Source organism: Mustela erminea, chromosome 14 (genome assembly GCF_009829155.1).
Source record: "Mustela erminea isolate mMusErm1 chromosome 14, mMusErm1.Pri, whole genome shotgun sequence".
Taxonomy (NCBI): domain Eukaryota; kingdom Metazoa; phylum Chordata; class Mammalia; order Carnivora; family Mustelidae; genus Mustela; species Mustela erminea.
This window is the reverse complement of record NC_045627.1, coordinates 74,888,144-74,906,506: the sequence shown is the minus strand read 5'-3', so window position 1 is coordinate 74,906,506 and position 18,363 is coordinate 74,888,144. Positions and strand designations below refer to the sequence as shown.

Genomic DNA, 18,363 nt, shown 5'->3' with positions numbered 1-18,363 from the left:
TCACGGCTTGTTAAAGTAAGGCTAATTATGAACACTGATCAGTGCTACTTGGTGGATTGATTTAAAACCCAAATTGATTTTTTCCCCTTTCTCTGGAAGGGGCAGAAGTCTTCAGAACAGTCTCGACACATCCCGTTTGCCCAAGTCACTGTCACAATCTCTATTTACCACAGCCATCCGCGTCAGACTTGCAAAGGAAATCAGCAAAATTGAAACTCAGCAGCGAAACAGATTAAAAGCATGAAAACTCTTTAAAATTCTGCCTTAAGTAATATACAGTAGTGTGTCTCTTGGTTGACAACCATTTTATTTGTGGGTTGAGGGCCCCAAGGCATCCGTGATGCTAATTTATAAAGGATTAACCGCGGGGGTTACTTGTTTAATCCGAAGCATGGTTAGAAAAATGAATACACAGGAATGCCTAAATCTTCAGCTCTTGCCTGGCCTTCCTAATTGGGCTTCCCTCATCTCAAGGCAAAGAGGGGTGTGATTCAACCTGTGATCATTCTTAACAGCTCATATCTTTAATTCACTCAGCACACCACCGATCCCAGGACAGCCCGACAGTCCACTGCCTCCATGGCGTGTCCCGAGTCTAGAGTCTTCTTCTCCTCTGCAGCCCCAGCTCCTGGCGCAGTGGTTGACACACAAAACTGGAGAGAGACCCACCCAAAGGTGCGTAACGAAGGAATGCCACTTCTGTAATTCTAATCATTCCATTCCAGGGTGAATGGAGAAGACATCCGTGCAAACTCAATTTGCAGGAAAATCTCAGGGAGTCTGTGTAGAGAAGGCTGAAGTTAAAGGCTAAAGTAAACCCCTCAAAGGTGAAACTGGGTCTTCTCCCTGAAGGTAAGAGAAGGAGCGGTTCCCACGGAAATAAGGCACACGGCAGAGGAGGTCAGCGTGAGAGAGCACTTGCTTTCTCAAAGCGAGGACTGGCAGACATTTAGGACAGAGGGTACAGGTGGCTGGGTGGGGGGGAACAGAACTGGAGCCGACAGAGTTGGAAGAAGCTCGACTCAGGCCGGCAGCCCAGCTTTGGACCTCAAAGGTGCTGAGTTGATATGGTGCCTCTAAGGACCAGAAAAGGGGGCTGCTGGGGTTCTTGAATGGATAGGAACCAGCCAGCCTAGAGCAGGAGACACAAAGGCTGGCACTGGTGGGCCCCATCTGTGAGGGAGCCTGGAGAAGTCACAGCCAGGGGCTGCTGGCAGGTATTGCTGTAGGCAAAGCAGAAAGAAATGCGGAGTTTGCCGAGAATTAGAAAAACAAGACAGGAAAGGGGTTCCCAGAGAGTGAGCCAGAGAGGGAACTTTGGGGAAACCCAAAGTAACTTCTTTCAAACTTTGGGCAAAGGGGGCTTTTCGTTCCACTAGGTCTGCAGCAAGCTGCCTTAATCTCCCTTTTGAAAATGCAAAGTGTGTTTACTCAGTAAATAATTTAAGAAAGAATATACACTTGAAAGAAGACATCCATTGAAACAGCCAGGCTAAATTGCCTCCGGGCAAAAGCTCGTGCATTTGCATGCTGCATTCTATTAAGTGTGGCTTAAAAGAATGCAGAGCCAAATTAAAAGGAATGTGGGCCCGAAACATCAAGGATGCTCCAAGTTTACATTATGAATCACAGTGCTGTTGATACAAGATGAATTAACCATTTACTTTGAGGCTGAACTCACAAAGTACTATGGAAAATACTGATCCCCGTGTGGAACCCTGGGAGCGGCTAATCTTTCCATTGCCAGTCTCCTCCCCTTCAGGAAACAAACTCTTGCGTGCGGCGGTGGGAATCAGGGGAGACTGGGTTCGAGTGGAGCAGGCTGGTAGGGCACCTGCTGGAGAAGCCCAGGAATCCACAGGAGGCGTCCCCAGCAGCTGCCAGCACCTGGTTCTCCTCTACTTCTAGGCACAGACTGCTTTCACCTGTCCCCCTGACGTGAGGCTTGGCCATGTGACTTACGACAGTCAGTGAAACGTGAGTGGGAGCCCCGGCGGCCACTTCTGTTCCAGGTGGAGGCATCTGACTTCCAGAGCCGTCCTCTCCAGCTGGCTCTTCTCTTGCTGTTCTGATTCAGGAGGCTGTATGTCCCAGGAGTGTGGTTACGAGACAGGGGAGGACTGCTTCTGCCTGGATCCCTGAGTCATCACACGGAGCATCATGGCCCTGGAGACGCCCCAGGATGCACAGCAGACTTCTAGTAAGGCATTGAAATACGGCTTAATGAGATGAGATGCGGGCATGTGACTTCAGCCAGTCTGATAGAGTGCATCTCAGAAGCTTTGCCTTGAATGCTGGGTCATCCCGAGAGTGCAGTGTGTGGGTGTGAGTCCTGGATCTGCTGCAGCCATTTTGTCTCCAAGAGGGAAGCCAGCCTAAGGAAGAAGCTGACCGACGGAGGATGGTGCAGTTGAAAGAGAGGCAGAGAAATGGAACTCTGGTCCTGAAAACATGGTGAACTACCCTTCCTCTGCACTCTGAGTTACATGAGAAAGTAAATTAACTTAATTTTTCAAGTCAGTTTGAGTTAGGTCTTCTGTTAGTTGAGACTTAAAGCATTTTTAGGTTGATTTGCCCTAATTCCAAAACCAAGTCCTTGATCTACAGCATATTTCCCCCACTACTTCCACAAAGAATTTCCATGCCCTTCTCTCATTTGTTCTTCCCTGGGCATCCCTTACCCCACATTATTTATGATTTTCTGTTTCTTTGCAGGATTCTCCAATAAAAAGTAGACCTTCTAGGGTCTGACTCTCCTTTGTGTTTTGGATTCCTAGTGTCTTTTTTTTTTTTTTTTTTGATTCTTAGTGTCTTAAACAGAGGTCAGCATGGATGTTCTCAAGAAAAAGAAGCTTGCTGAGTGCACGGACGGGAGCCTCCTCCATCTGCTTCCCCGAAGGTTCATGTAGCATGCTTCCTGCTTTCTAAGGGCTGCTTGTAGACAAGCACGGCTTTTGCATTGAGCTATCAGACACCCTCCCATTAAGGATGCCAGCAGTGTCCAAACGCTTTTACAAGCCTGCATTCATTAGCTGGAGAGTGCGCGACATTCCATAGGTTCAGCGCCCGGTCCTGCACGTGCTTTCCTGCCTGGCCAAGCAGGCCTGAATAATGGTGCCCCACCTCTGGGGTCTGGCAGAACAGTAACAACTGGCAGAACAATTAGCAATCATGAGAGCACAGGGTAAACTGTGCAAGGGTGTCTCTACCCGTGTCTCTCTGGCAGTTCCCAAAAATAAGGGCCAAGGGAAAGGCTCTCCGAGTTCTCTGTCAACTTCAATGTTAGTATTCACCAGAAAGCAATGAAAACAGGAATAGGGGAAATGGTTCATTGTCATCAGCCTCTAATACTAACTTTAGTTGAAAGCATCACTGTCAAGTCTGATACCTGGCTGCCTCCGAGTGAGAGCTGTATGGTTGTTAATGCCCCCTAATAATGCCCATCCAGGCTCTTCCGTGTCCTGCACCTTTGGGAAGAGTCCTCAGCCTCACTCACCCCAGAAGTCAGGTAGGGCTGACCTCACTCCCTGATTCCGCAGGGAAACATATGACCCAGGCAGGCCTAGCTAGTGACCGCTGTCTATTCCTTGCACAACTGTCTGTTAAGAACGTGGCATGTCAACCAATCCAGAAAGGGACTTACAGGGATTTTTACCCCCCCCTGGAAAATCAAGGAAAAGGTCCTCTCTTTACTGAGATTGACTATAGGGACAGTGGACGCCCAGAACCGTGGGAGGCCATTCTTCTCACCATGCAGGACGGGAACCTGCACGAAGGACACCAACACAGAGGAACATGGAGTCCAGAGATCAAGAAAAGAGATGGATTCCTAAAAGCATTCTTTGGACCCTTGGGTCCTGCTGTGTCATGCACTGGCATTGCTCGAAGAGTCACATTTAAACTACTCAGTTAGAGGAGCCAAACAATTCCCTTTGGATTTGAGCAAGTTTGGTTGAGGCTTCTCTCACTTTCAACTATACTGACCGTACCGAGGTGACTGGTGTCCCTTCCAGCCCTACCCCGTTCAGGTCCACCTGGAACCTCAATGGGACCTTATTTGGAAATAGGGTCTCTGCAGATGTAATCTGTCAAGGATCTTGCGATAAAATCATCTTGGAGGTACGGTGGGCCCTAGGTTCAATGACTAGTGCCCTTAGAAGACAAGACCTAGGGGCGCCTGGGTGGCTCAGTGGGTTAAGCCTCTGCCTTCGGCTCAGGTCATGATCTCAGGGTCCTGGGATCGAGTTCCGCATTGGGCTCTCTGCTCAGCGGGGAGCCTGCTCCCCTTCCTCTCTCTGCCTGCCTCTCTGCCTACTTGTGATGTCTCTCTCTCTCTCTCTCTCTCTCTGTGTCAAATAAATAAATAAAATCTTAAAAAAAAAAAAAAAAAAGACAAGACCTAGAAAGACTTGGGGGAAAAGGCCATGTGAGATTGGTAGCAGAGACTGGAGATGCAGCTAGAGCCAAGGAATGCCTGGGCCACAGAATCCGGGAGCAGTAAGGGACGATGCTTCTCTAGAGCCCTTGGAAGGAACATGGCCCTGCTAACTCCTTGATCTCGGACTTTAAGCCCCCAGAACTGAGACGGAATAAATTTGCTGTTTTAGCCACTCAGTCGGTGACACTCTGTTATGGCAGCACCGCGACCCCAATACATGGAATTCTTGGGTCCAGAACAGGCTATGGAGCTGGTTGTCTCATGTTGGCCTTTATGATGACTCTTCTCTATCACGGAGCCCTGGCTGCGGGACATATTTACTCTGGAACTGTACGAAGTCTTCCTCTGAGGACAGGCCAGTCCCAGCCTGGTTCCCTGGAAGCTCTGAACACAGCCATGGGGCTCATCATCTTTAGGAGCTGTTGGTTCTTTCATGTCAGAACAAGAATTTCCACTCATGAGCAGGCAGCGGCCCAAAGCCACGTGAGAGGAGGGACCTGAGGGGACGTGTCTCGGAGGACTCCTGCCTCTGGGAAAAGACATTTAAAATAGGAAGGAAACCCAGATGTCATCTCTGGGCCGACTTACAAAGACATCACTCACCATTCATTATCCACATTCACTGACCTAAGTTTAGGAGAAGTGGGTGGTCTGGGAGTCCTGAGGACGTGGGGCACAAGGAGGGATACTTTTTTTTTTTTTTTTTAATTTATTTGAAGGGATACGTTTTGATGGGTGGAGAAATGAGCACACTCTGGCAAGGAACCCAGGAGACAGGAACGAGGGTCTGAGCTCTAGCACACCTAGGTTAGGTCCTGAGTGAGGGCCAGAATAGCTTAACCCCACTTCCAAATTTCTACTTAGTTTAACCAGGATCAGCAAATGCTCTCTGTCAAGGGCGGGACAGGAGATGTGTTAGTTTCCCAGAGCTGCCATTGCAAAGGACCACAGACTGGGGGCTTACACAACAGAAGCTGATTGTCTCACAGTTCTGGAGGCCAGAAGTTGGAGATCAAGGTGTTGGCAGCTTGGTTCATCCTAAGCCTGGGAGGGGGTGCTGGCTGCACTCCTCTCCCCAGCTTTTGTGCTGACAGTATTTGAGGTTCCTTGGCTTATAGACACGTCACACTGATCTCTGCCTCCATCCTCAACATGGCCCTCTTCCTGTGTGTGGGTCTGTGTCCAAAAGTCCTCTTTCCAGGACTAGTCTTCCTCTAGTCATCCTGCATTCGGGGATCACCCTGCTCTGGTATGCCTCATCTTAACTACTAATATCAGTAAAAGCTCCATCTCCAAACAAGGCCACATTCTGCGCTACCGGGGGGTTAGGACTTTATCACATGAATGTGGGTGGGGGGTCAGGGGGATAGGGGAGAACACAATTCAAGTCACGACAGTACTGTTTTTGGCTTTGTGGGCCATATGGGGTCTGTTGCAACTCCTAACTTTGCCCTTCGTAGTGACAAGGCAGCCGTAGACAAGGTGAATGGGCAAGCGTAGCTGTGTTCAAAGAAAACTTCCTATTTGGAAACTAGAATTTGAATTTCATATAGTCTCCATATGTCAACAAAATCATTTTGATTTTTTTTTTCCTGTCACAAAAACATGTAAGGTGATTTTGATCCCACGGGCCATACAGAACACAGGCATTGGGCTAGACTTGACCTGCCATCCCCAATTTGCTCACTCCTGGTCTGAAAGCTAAAAGCTAGGTAAGATCGGCCTGGGTCTGCTGGAGAACAGGGTGGTCCCTGGGCTGCACACAGTGGGTCCTACTGAGGAAAAAAGGAAACACAGAGTCCCTGCCCTATGGGGGCTGAGGGTGTCACAAGGAGTGATCAATTACAGAAGCCTGACAACAAAGGCCGTCATTAGAGCAATGCCAGCGCGTGACAGTTTGCTGTGTGCCCACCATCCTGCATCGGCCTGGGGGGACCTGGAGCAAGGCACGCCAGGACACCTGGGTTTCATTTCTCACCCAGCAAAACCAGCCGGCTCACCAACCACCCCGGGGAGAAGACGATTAGCTCATTCAAGACTATAAAGCACTTTGAAAAGGTAAAGCCCTTGCCATGCGTGCAGTCCGCAAATAATTCAGTGCAAGAGGAGGCCGTTTTAGGAAAGGTGAGAGGCAAGAGGGAAGTTGTCAGGAGGCTGGAGAGGCTGCCCTGGGGGAAACTTCCAGGGGCTGGATGGGAAGGCAGAGGCGGCAGTCCAGGGAGCCATGGCCTCATCAAGCCCGCTGGGCTTATTGTCCCCACAGGATGGCGGCCATCTGGGCCTCATGGTGACATTCTCCCCAGCAGGGCTTCCTTCCCTTGGAGGTGGCAGTGTGAACATCAAAGGCAAAAGCATGGGGTCCCAACAGCCGGCTCAGGGATTCCTCTCCGGCTGGGGAAGGCAGCCAGCAAGTACCAGTCAGGGCTCACTGATGAGGCCAAAAGGTTTTGATCAGGGATCTCTGCGGCTACTGTGCACTCTCTGTGGCCAAAGGAGTACAGCGAGTTTCAGCCTGGGCGCCATGGCCACGACCATTCTTAGACATGGACTTGACCGGGGCAAGGGGGACCGTGGCTTGGCTGGCTAGAGGGCTTTCGGATAGAACCACAGGGTTTCGAAAGAACTTGAAAGGAATGAAGGGATGATGCTCTAGCAACGCACCATCTATCCCTCAGCGTCTGCCGCCTGCCACAGCGGGCAGAGGCCTCCCCAGCCTGGTCGGGGAAGGGACCTGCCCCAGGCTTTAACCATCTGGGAGCCAGCTGGGTCCCCAGACCCCCCAGGCCTGTTCGTGTTCGTGGTAGTGCTCGGGCTCATCTGAGCGGCCAGTGTCATCCTGGCGAGGGCGCGCGGTGGCCAGTCAGTCACATGCTGCTGTGAAGACGACCCGGTCGACAAGATCAAGGAACGTGCCCCGGCGCACCAGTGACAGAGGACGGCGGTTCCCACGCTCGAGGCTGAGAGTGACACGAGAAGAGCGGAGCGACACGGAAGGCTCTTTGTCCCCGAACACAAGATGACTCTATTTGAAGGACTCGCCATTTCTCTGACATTGTGTCCCTTCCACGGCTTCAGTGCTCAAATGTCCTCCGTTTTATGGCATGATGGTGATAGTAGATGGCAGGTTTTTTTTCCCCAGCGACCTTATTTGGACTTTGGAAATAGACTCTCTCCTTGGAAAGTATTCTCTCTTACTTGGCAAAATAAAAAGCGGACAATCCTGTCCTGGATTTCAAGAGAAAAAAGTCCCAATCGGAGAAATGTGAAAGTTTCTGCGCCTGGGAGCTGGAAAATCCCACCCAGCTGGACTCGCTGGCGATGGCTCCTCAGGACTCGACGGGACGGTGCCCCTGGTGCTGGTGGTGGTGGCAGCCTCGTCACGGACGGACGCAGACACGGCCATGCCACGCCAGCAGCTCGTACTGACTGGGCACCTACTCCAGTGGGCTGGGTGCTGTTCTGGCATCTTCTACACGTTGTTGAACCTTCGCAACAATCGGGTGAGGTGGAGATGCTTCTCATTCCCACTTTCACCAAGACCTCAAGCCGCCTATTCGAGCTTATCTCCCACCCCTGCAGGACACCCCAACAATGCAGCGTTTCTTTATGTAACTGCTGTGTCTTCTGTTCCCGGCCAGACTCTTCTCGGCTGTTTGAAGGGCAAGTCTTTGACATCTTCATCTTTATATTCTTCTCCACAGACAGAGTAATTGGGTATGCAGGTTAATTTTGTTGAAAGTACGCAACGCTAATTAACTAAAGTCAACTCTTTTCTTAGTGCCGGGTGTAAACGCACAGGAAATGATTACGATACTGTTCATTTTTATTCAGTAGCACATTTGCCAGCTTTCTTTGGTCTGTTGTCCTCTCTGTCTCTCTCCTAGGCAGAGGCATGACCACCGATCCCTCACGGATTCGGGGATAGAGGGAATGGCACTGGGGGCTGTTCACCCAAGACTGCCTGCCGCCCAGTGACCTCGGACCCCATGATTTTTTATTATGTTTACGTCACCTATCGTACAAATGAGGGGATATGCTATGAGAAGATGCCAGGCTGTGGAAGATTTAATTTAATGCATCTGTTGGAACAGAGTACCTGACAGAAAAGAAAATCAGGCGGGAGAATTAGCTAGACTCACAGTGTGATTCTGCGGAAGGACGAAGGGTCCCTTCATCCAGGAAATGTAATAAAGGAATCTCTCCCCAGGATTCTCTGTACGGCGTGTGGGTAGCAAAATACTTCCAGTCTTAAAAAGGCAAGGTGAGTTTTTGAGCTCTTGGATGCTTACTCCATGTGTGATGTCATTTAATCTCACAATGATCCTGATTTATGAGAACCCAGATTTGGTGGCTCAGGCTCACCTGTGGAGAAGGCCAGGCCCACTCCAGACGTGGCCCTGGGAATGTTCTCAGCACAAGGCAGACTACCACGGTGTTAGGCCAGGATGGCACTCCCTTCCCGATCCCCAGTCTGAGGTGCTGCACCCCTACCCCTTCCCCACTCCTGCTGGGTGCCCTGAGGTCCCCCATTCCCGCTGGGTCCTGCCCCTGTATCGTGAGGCAGCCTCACTGCCCTGCTGACCTGGCCCGCCAGTTCCTCCCCCTTTCACCCTCCAGGGCAGCCGTGAACTACACCTGGGCAGAAGCTGAGCAGCTCCCTTCATTTCTGGAGCCAAACTGCCTGGATTTGAATCCAGGATCTGCCACATACCAGCTGTGCAGGTTGCTTCCTTATTTCTCTGAGCTGAAGTCCTTTTGACCGCTTTGGTGTGAAAATGTTCTTATTTTATGACATGATGGTGATAGTAGATGGCAGTGTTTTTCCCAGTGTCCTTACTTGGACATTGGAAATGTTCTCTCTCTTACTTGGCAAAACAGGAAGTGGACAATCTCCTTCGGTTCTCTGTTTAAAAAGAAAACCAAAAGTACCAGTACAAAGAATCCAGAAGTTCCAAAGAACCAATGCGTCCTTTTCCTCATTAGAAAAAAAGTGGGGCTAATAATAGCAGTACCTCAATGACTTACATTAATAAAGAAATGAGTTAATTCAACATGAAGTGCTTTAGGTCAGTGCTTGGTAACAGTAACTGCTCCGTAAAGAGCTCTAAGAATTATTATTAGTCCATTCCTGTTATCACTCACGGCTCGCCCCATGATGGGCCCTTGAAACTCTCTCCTGTTTGGCTGCTCCCTCACCCCCTGCAATGTCGGGCAGAGGAGAAGCTGGGGTATTCTTCCCTTTCTTTTCCTGCCTTCTCAGCAGCTCCATCCCCGCTGTGGCTCCAGCCCGAGAGGCCTCCGTGCTTCCAGCTTCCATCAGGTGACCCCAGTCCTGGGCTCCGGGCACCCTCTTCTGCCTACTGGTCCCTCCATTCCGGGCAGGGGACTCCCTGGGCTCCTCTGTTTTCCTGGCTGGAGAGGACACGAGGCCCCCAGCAGGGTGTGCGCCGCCTGTTCAAGCTTAACGTGGCCTTCATCATCGTTTCCCTTAAACTCTCCTTACATAACCCAAAGCGGTATTAATCATTTCGGAGCAGGTGAACTCCAGGCTAGGAAGGCCTCCTCGAGAGGCTTATTAATGATAAGCAGGATGGCTGACTCATAGTTCTTCGGGGGAAGGGTGGGGGGTCGGGTGACAGTCAGATGGCAGGATCCCAAGGTTTGTGCCAGACAAAGTCATATCACCTCTGGCCTGAGAACATGGGTTCTTCTCTCCAAGGAGGGGAGTCCTGCGGGGAGGTGGGGCGATGGGCAGTCAGGACTGCAGGCGCCCAGGGCAGGGACTGGGAGAAGCGGGAGCGTCTTTCCTTTCTCTAAACTGGGGGGCTGCTCCTGACTGCTGTGGGACTCACAGGGGGCTGAGTGCAGCCAGATCTCCTGATTTGCCAAGAGAAGCCAGCAATTGTGCTCCTCCTGTGAAATAGCCCAAGTTTTCATTATTGGCAACCAAGTAAAAGTTTTCCAGAACACTGGGTAGCCCCACAAAGCTCATCTGTCTGGGGGGCAGAGTGCGCCTGTGGGTCTTCCGTCTGTGACCTCTGACTGGTTATTATGGAACAAATTAGAAGGAAGGGGGTGGGTGGGTGGGTGGAAGCATCCTGCCCGACCGCTGTCCTGGGGATTCCCTCAGAGGCCCGCCTGACCCTGCAGAAGTGTGAAATTCAGCCTCGAGAGGAGCATCAATACCAGGGTCTACACTGAGTATATCCAACTTAGCCCACAACCAACTCCCAACTAGCGGAGAGAAGGCCAGCGAGAGGTCAACAGAAGCCGCAAACCAGCTCGTGTGTGCCTTGCGGACCTCTCACAGGGTGACGACAAGCACAGGCAGAGGTCGGCTGGACCCCACATCTGCAGCCCCCTTGACCTTCACAGCCTGCAAGAAGCCCTCAAGAGCCCAGATGGTGATTCTCAAGGAGGACGGTGTATACCTCACCCACATGCTTTATAAGCCAGTAGGCCTGTGAGGGGAAACCAAATAGTCTCTACTGGGTTTGTGAGGGGAAACCAAGTGTCTCTATTGGAGGGTAAGAGGCAGAGAGAGATCGGCCATCTACTGAGTGATCTTGTGAAACAGAAGTAAACGTGCCTCAGTTTCCCCATCTCTAAACTGGCAGCAACTACATGTGACCCAAGTGCTCCTGAAGTTGGATGCCAAGGACTACGTTTAGGGACTTGATAAAAATAAAGACAATAAATTGCTGAGGAGTAGAGTGGCCTTCGAACACATTCTCTAGTGCTTTATTTCGCTGCAACAGATAGAAAAACCAGCCCTTGTTAGGAGGGACGGATCGCTCTCAGAGCCGAGCCAGAAAGCAGCCTGAATGTTACAAAGAAGGAGCCACTCTTTTCACTCTCATCCTTTGGAGGGGCTGCCCTCAAGCTCCTTGGTCTTCGTTTTCAAAAGTGGATGGTGAAATCCAACCCCAGACTCCAGCTACCGGACAACACGAGGTCACCTAATTACCAATGGAAGGTGGTGTCACTCCAGGTCCTTGCCAGAGGGCGTGACCTCAGAGTCCTCTGCCGAATGTCCGTCAGAAGTCCAGCGGAGAGAAACGGCGGTGACTGAGGCGTCTAATGAATGGGGTCCATCCGTCCCGGAGACACTGGGGTCTCTCCTTGGAGCCGTGGAGCCCCCGGGAGCCCACCTGCACCGAGCTGTTTAGGTTCACACGCGCTCTCACCTGTGCTTGGCGCAACGCCACGGGCTTACACAGGCGAACGGTGAGAAGCAGCCCTGTGGAGCTCAGACTTCCTGTAAGGATGCTCTTGAACATGGTGTTTATTACCCTGAACAGCGTGTGTCCCTGCAATGAGGTCCCGCGGGAAGGTGTTCTCTCTCGTCGGGGTAGAGGAAGGAGCTCTGTTTTTATCTTAGGGGTATTGACTCATGTAACTGAAACCATCTTCCTCTTCAAGGTGGCTGCCAGGATGCCTTGAGATGAATCCGTGGTCCACCTCTCAGACTTCCAAGTTTGTGTACGAACCTCACCCCTGACTTCATTTTATACATAGGAAATCTATTGTCTATATTTAGGCAATCTGCTATAAATCCTTTTGGGACCAGACAGGACAGGTTTATATGCAGGCACTGAGGAACTAAGAAAACAAAAGGAATTTATGTCCTCATGGGTCGGCTACTTGAATGATTCTGGCTTTATTTCTCCTCATATCCCCAAACAGTTCTGTTGTGTGTGATATTTGGAAAGCGAGTTTGCACGTTTACCAAAACAACAGGACATTTTCATTTTTCCCTTGAATCTCCTTTCATGGCCAGTGTGGGGCGACTTCCAGAACGAACCTAAACTTGGGAGTTGGGGCCCCCGGGTTCCTCCGTAGCCAAGCATCATGGATCGTGGGTCCCCTTTGTTCGGAGATTCACTTCAATTGTCTTAACAATGTGGACCTCTTTTGTGAAAGCTGAAGGCGTTCCCAGCACATGTTGGCTGCAAATACACTAGCCGAAATGTTACCACGGTCACGGCTCTTTCTTGAACAATCTAAAGCATCTTTCTCTCTGTATATATTTGGTTTTTCAGACGCTTTAAAGCCTAGAAAACAATTGTAGCGAAGGCCATTCCTGAGATGGCACTAAAAGAACCTACTCGGAGACAGATAAAAATAATGAGAATCTTTCTGTCAGGAAAGATTTAGAAAATATCACTGGCATTATTAAAATTTAATTTTTTACTCGGCTTTTTGGTTCCCCTTTCCGGTGATAATGAGCAGGGCTGCACACCTCCGCCTTGCTAGCGCTTGTTTTGTGCAATAAATTCAGCCTTCCAGTCTGAAGACATTTCAGACAACAGTTTTGACTGCTATAGGCTTTTTACCCTGTGCTGCGCTTTGAGTCTTCCTATAAAAACCAGTTCATGAGATAATTTTCCACAAGGCCGGTAGAACTAATAAAAATCAATTTTGCCCAACTGGTTCAGAGAAATCTTGGGAATAGCCAAGGCAGAACCGCAAAAAAGTGTGGGGGGGGTAAGACCAAGAATCAATGTATTCACTAATGGTTTACTTGATAGAGAACTATCAAATTAGCTGACAGGAGATGCTTGGCTGTAGGAATTTTCTTTTCGGCCTGAACAGAACACCTTTTAAGAGTCTAGGAGAAAGCTTTTCTTCCCAGTGGTTGAAGATACTCGAAAGTAGTAATTCTGAGTTGCCCATGCCTTGGGTGACAACAAGGCCGATTTCAGACCTGACACATGGCGGCCTCCGTTGAAGTCCTCTCGGACCCTCTGGTCCTGTGAATGGTTCGGCTGAGTTTTACACAATTTGCTCCAAGGCCACAAAATCAGTGGGCCAGGGATCCAGTGCGTTCAAATATGTCAGGTTCTGGAGCCAACCTCTTTGTACCTCCGCCATGACAACCCATTGGACCCCTTGTTTTGGCTTCCTGCCAAGGGAAGTGGGACTCCCAAGGGGCACCTCTTTTATAATCTGGAAACAAGAGCAGAGGGTAGTGGCTCGCAGAGTACGTTCTCTAGAACACAGGCATTAATACCACCTCTATGTCATTAGCAAGTGATAGTAGCCACTACGTCTAAAACAAATGGCAAGACTTTGTGCAGGGGAAAGGGAAAAAACACTGGAAGGAAACATAGCCAAGTGTTAACAGCCCTCCTGTGTGACAGGTGGTGGGTGTTTTTTTCCCTATCTTTATCTATTCCTACATTTTCTTGAACTGTTGATTATTATGTTTATGGTTATTATTTAGGATAACACTAAGAATTGAGGAAATTGAATAAAAGAAATAAAATCATTTTTTCCACAAGGTTATAAGAAAATGAGAGGGGATGTGTGAGAAAAAGAAAAACAGTGGTACATTTTTTAAATCTTTTTTGGTGCCTTATACTATTTTAAGTACTTGACACAAATTCTTTTATCGAATTCTCTTAACACATCTATGACAAAGCTATCAATGTTCTCATTTTCCAGAGGAGGAAACTGAGGCTCAGGGAGGTCAATTTGCCCATGGTCACACCACAGGTCAGTGGCAAAGTCGGTATTTAAAGTCAGGCCTGATTTCAAAGACCACGTACCATGCCTGATGTGAAGAGCCATCTTGGGCATTATGCTGTCTCGTACATTCTAGCTCACTTTGCATTTACGAATAAAATCAGGGATAACAACATCTGTTCTTTTTTTTTTCCTACCTTATAGGTCCTTGTGATGTTCAAATTAGATCATGCATGTAAAAACAGAAAACGTGAAGTTCCCCTCAAAGAATTATGGTGATGTGATAATATTCCATAGAACACTGGTGAGTTGAGAGTTGCCACAAATGCTACTTGGGTACTGACACTTTTCAAAGAAAAAATACACTAAAATAGAATTGATACTAAAAACCACATTGAACAAATTTGTTCTTGATGACTCAAAAGGTATAAGAGGATCTTGAACTATTCCACACGTACAAAGACCACCAGTTCTCTTGCCTATAATATACAAGCTGAAAAGCAAAGGTTGTAAACAGTATGTACGTTATGACCCCAATTTTGCAAAAGGGAAAATACACACATTAAGCTTAAAGTAATGATTGTGGCTAGATGTTGCAATGATGCAGATTTTTTTTTTTTTAAGATTTTACTTATTTGACAGAGAGAGAGATCACAAGTAGGCAGAGAGGTAGACAGAGAGAGGAGGAAGCAGGCTCCCCACTGAGCAGAGAGCCCGATGTGGGGCTCAATCCCAGGACCCTGGGACTATGACCTGAGCCGAAGGCAGAGGCCCAACCCATTGAGCCACCCAGGCACCCTGATGATGCAGATTTTTAAAAAACCTTGGATTTTCCCAATTCGTTTCTGTCATGAATATACACTAATTTTACAATCAGAAAAAAAAAAACTCAGCATGTAGGTCTACGAAAATATCCTCCCCTTCTTCCCCGGATGAGACAGCAAAATACAATCTGAGCTTTGTGGCTGTTTGAATTCTGCTGAAATAAAAGTTGATTTGGAATGCATTTCAAACCTTAAAATGAGAAATGTGGACACCTCATTCCCCTCACACAAGTCGGGCTCTGTCTCTTGAGAGCTTCTGCCACATGCAACTTGACTGTGAATCACCAGGGTCAAGAAACAAGAAGCAACATGGTGCCGTCTGAGAAAGAGAAAACCTGCTTGGCCATGATATTGATAGGACGGTAGTGCCCGGTCTGATTTCTAGAATGACCTGATCATCTGCATGGGGCTCTGAAGGGGACCCGGGCCTCTGGTCCACGCACACAGGCAGTGGCTTTGCAGAAAAGTGTCACCGGGTTTGGAAAAATAAGGCCCAGTTCAGATTTCAAGCAGTGCCACCAAGGAAGCTATTTTTAAGTATCTAATTGCATTTGTAGCGTCTGACATTTTGCACGCTCCATTTTTATGACTTCAGCATGATAGGTGTGCCCTAAGACAAACAAACAAGAGAGAGATTACGTGTGGGACACTGGAGTCATGTCGAATATTCCCAGTATAGAAATATTATAATATGCCCTGGAGATTATTCCAGGGCCAAATAAAACATGACCCAACGTATAGAACCTCAGAATGAGGACTGTTTGGCAGCCGAGGAGGACAGGGATTTACTTATTTATTAGGCCGGTACACAGCCTCTGATGCTAACATGCACTGATGGGAAATGCCAACATTTCACCTCAAATCAAGCCTAGAGCCCATAACGTCGACACTTTGCCTTTCAGCAGAAGATCACAAACGGCACAAATCTGGGTTTCTTGTACTAATTGGGGAGGTTTTCTAATTTGCTTATGATATCTGCCTCATGTCGAGCTAATCTTCCTCCAGTTACCTCCTAACACTGTCTGAAATAATCCGCTTACTCCTGGTCTGTCTGCAGTGCTTCATATCAAATAACGCCGGCTGCTGGCACAAGGCGCCCGGGCGCCCACCCCCCACCCCCTCCCCGCCCCAGCCCGGAGGCGGAGCCTGAGCCGGAGCCTGAGCCTGAGCTGGGGGCGTCACCGAGTGTGGGTCTGTCCCTGCAGACGCCTTGGCTGGGGGCTGGGGGAGGGGGGGAGCGGGGCGCGGGGTGCAGCCAGGCTTTCGAGTAAGTCCCAATGATGACGTGCGGGCTACACCGCGGTCATTAACAACTGAAAGCATCATCTGGCAACTGTTTTGAAAAGGCTGAGACAGAGAATTTTGTCCACCCCCCCACCCCTCCCCCGGACTGGGCGGGCAGACTCTTAACGGGGGTGTTCAGCAGCCTATGTCTTTATTACTATCAACATCCAAACTTGGTCTAAGAAAAACTTTTTTTCCCTAAATGGAGTCCCCCAGGGCCCCCCTTTGTAAAGGCTGATGGTAACATTTAATGGGACAACCTGGAGGCTTCACTGATGCGGGCAGGAAATGCCATTTCGGCAGATCACTGCCCTGATCTCACCCAGTGTGAATGCGTTAGATTTGTAAAAGAATTTTAGGGAAGGAGACGTTTTAATTTTCATAAAGCAGAATGGCTTTGGATGCTAATGCTCATCAAACAGGCTGTGAGTGCACGCACATGTGTGGGAACCCCCCCCCCCCCCCCACCAAATCCAAGCTAGGTTGGGGCGCCAAGTCACGGGTAAAGCAGGGGTCGGGTTCGGAAAGCCTCCCAGGTGAGCTTGGCTGTGTGACCTTCGGCAGAGGGCAGGCTCCTTCTGGGTCCCTGCTTCCTTATCTGCAAAGTGTTGGCTGTGGGGGTGTGCCAGGACTGAGGGAATGCTACGATTCCTTCTGCCATGAAGAGTCTCCAGTCATTAATGAAAAGGTTCTTGCCCTTTTTCTAAAAAATGTGCCCATTTGAAACCAGCAGACCCAGAATCTCTTCTCCCCTTCTACGCAACACATAGTGGAAAGCATTTCCCCCACTCTTTCAGAGGTGACTGAAGAGGAAAAAAGTTATATTGTTTAATCCTACTTTATAGGAGTTTGCTCTTTTATTAGAAAACAGACCCAGAACAGTGATCAGTAAGGTATATGTACTCAAAGTGGGGGGGTTGGGGGAATGGGAGGGGAAGAAAAAAAGAGGCTGCCTTCAAGTGCCTTGTGGAAATGTATAAAACAAGCAGCGAGATAGTCCTTTGCCAAACACTGTCATAAATTTTTTATTTGGCAGCTAACATTCTCACTAGTTTTCTTGGCAGCAATTGGGACCTTTAGCAAGAAAGGTGCAGGAGAAAAATACCTTGTTTAGAGATGTTTTCAACACTTTCTGGGATTTTTCAGAACTTCTGCCTGCAGCACATTTTTACAACTATAGTCTCCAATCACCCGACGAGTGGGTGGTGGGGTTTAAACTTTTTTCTTTAAAAAAAAAAAAAAAAAAAAAAGGAATATATAGAGAAAAAGTGAACAAGCCGTGCTACCTCCCTCTGGCCTTCCACTGAGCCCATCTTTCTTATTTTTCATGGTAGGTATTTCTGATACCAAGTGCTTAGTCTTCTCCGTCTAGACAAAAAACTGAAAATACTATCAGGATGTACCTTTTGTTGGGCCTGATACTATCTATATTGTATTCCCAGATGACGGAGATAAATGAAAGTGAAACAAGCTGACGACTGGCCCATTTTTCTTCCACAGTTCTGTCAGGAACACGTCCCACCTGTTGCCTTTGGGTCAGTGAATGGGTGAAGAGCTGCCCCGGATTTGCAGCCCATATAGGCCCCTGCAGATAAGACTTCCGCAGTCAGACTCCCGATGGTGGAACGGGTGGAAAGAAAGGATGAGGTCTTTTGTTACAACCCCATCCTACATACTTTATACACGCTTACACACTTTATTTCATTTATTTTTTAAAGATTTTCTTTTTAAGGAATCTCTACACTCCACGTGGGACCTGAACTCACAACCCTGAAATCAAGAGTCGGATTGCTCTACTGACTGAGCCAACTCGGCACCCCACAAACACACGCTATATACAGGCTAGCAAAACTCCTTCTACTGGGGGACTTGCGGCTATGAGTAAAGAGGTCAGCAAACTCACTCTCCCTAAAACAAGTATAAAACTAAACAATTGTTTAAAAAATCCTCCCAGAAAAAAAAAAAAAAAAATCCTCCCAGAAAAGGAAAAAAAAAATCCTCTCAGTTCACTGGATAATGATTAAAGGCAAAAAAGAAATCAAGAAGTGTTTATTCATAGAAAGCTTTCAGAAGAACTTGTAAGAACATCCCAACTTCTTCCCCTAGCTTAGCTGGCTAGAATAATGATTTTACCAGGGTGGGGTTGCCAGAGAAGGCTGACTGGACTTGAAGCAGAAGACAAAACCCATGCCCAGTGATATTCTCAGTAAAAGGAGCAAACTTGATAGGGAAATACAGAAGGGAAAACCGAGGGCTCTTTCTTTCTTTTCTTTTCTTTCTTTCTTTTTTTTAAGATTTTATTTATTTGAGAGAGAGAGGGAGAGAGAGCGCGAGCGCACAAGCAGGGGG

At 48.5% G+C, this 18,363-nt stretch overlaps 1 protein-coding gene across 16 annotated transcripts in view; it reads right to left on the bottom strand.

The window, feature by feature from the left end:
* Nucleotides 1–18,363, bottom strand: part of VTI1A (vesicle transport through interaction with t-SNAREs 1A) — a 353,313-nt gene that overhangs the window by 13,880 nt on the left and 321,070 nt on the right. The window lies entirely within an intron of this gene.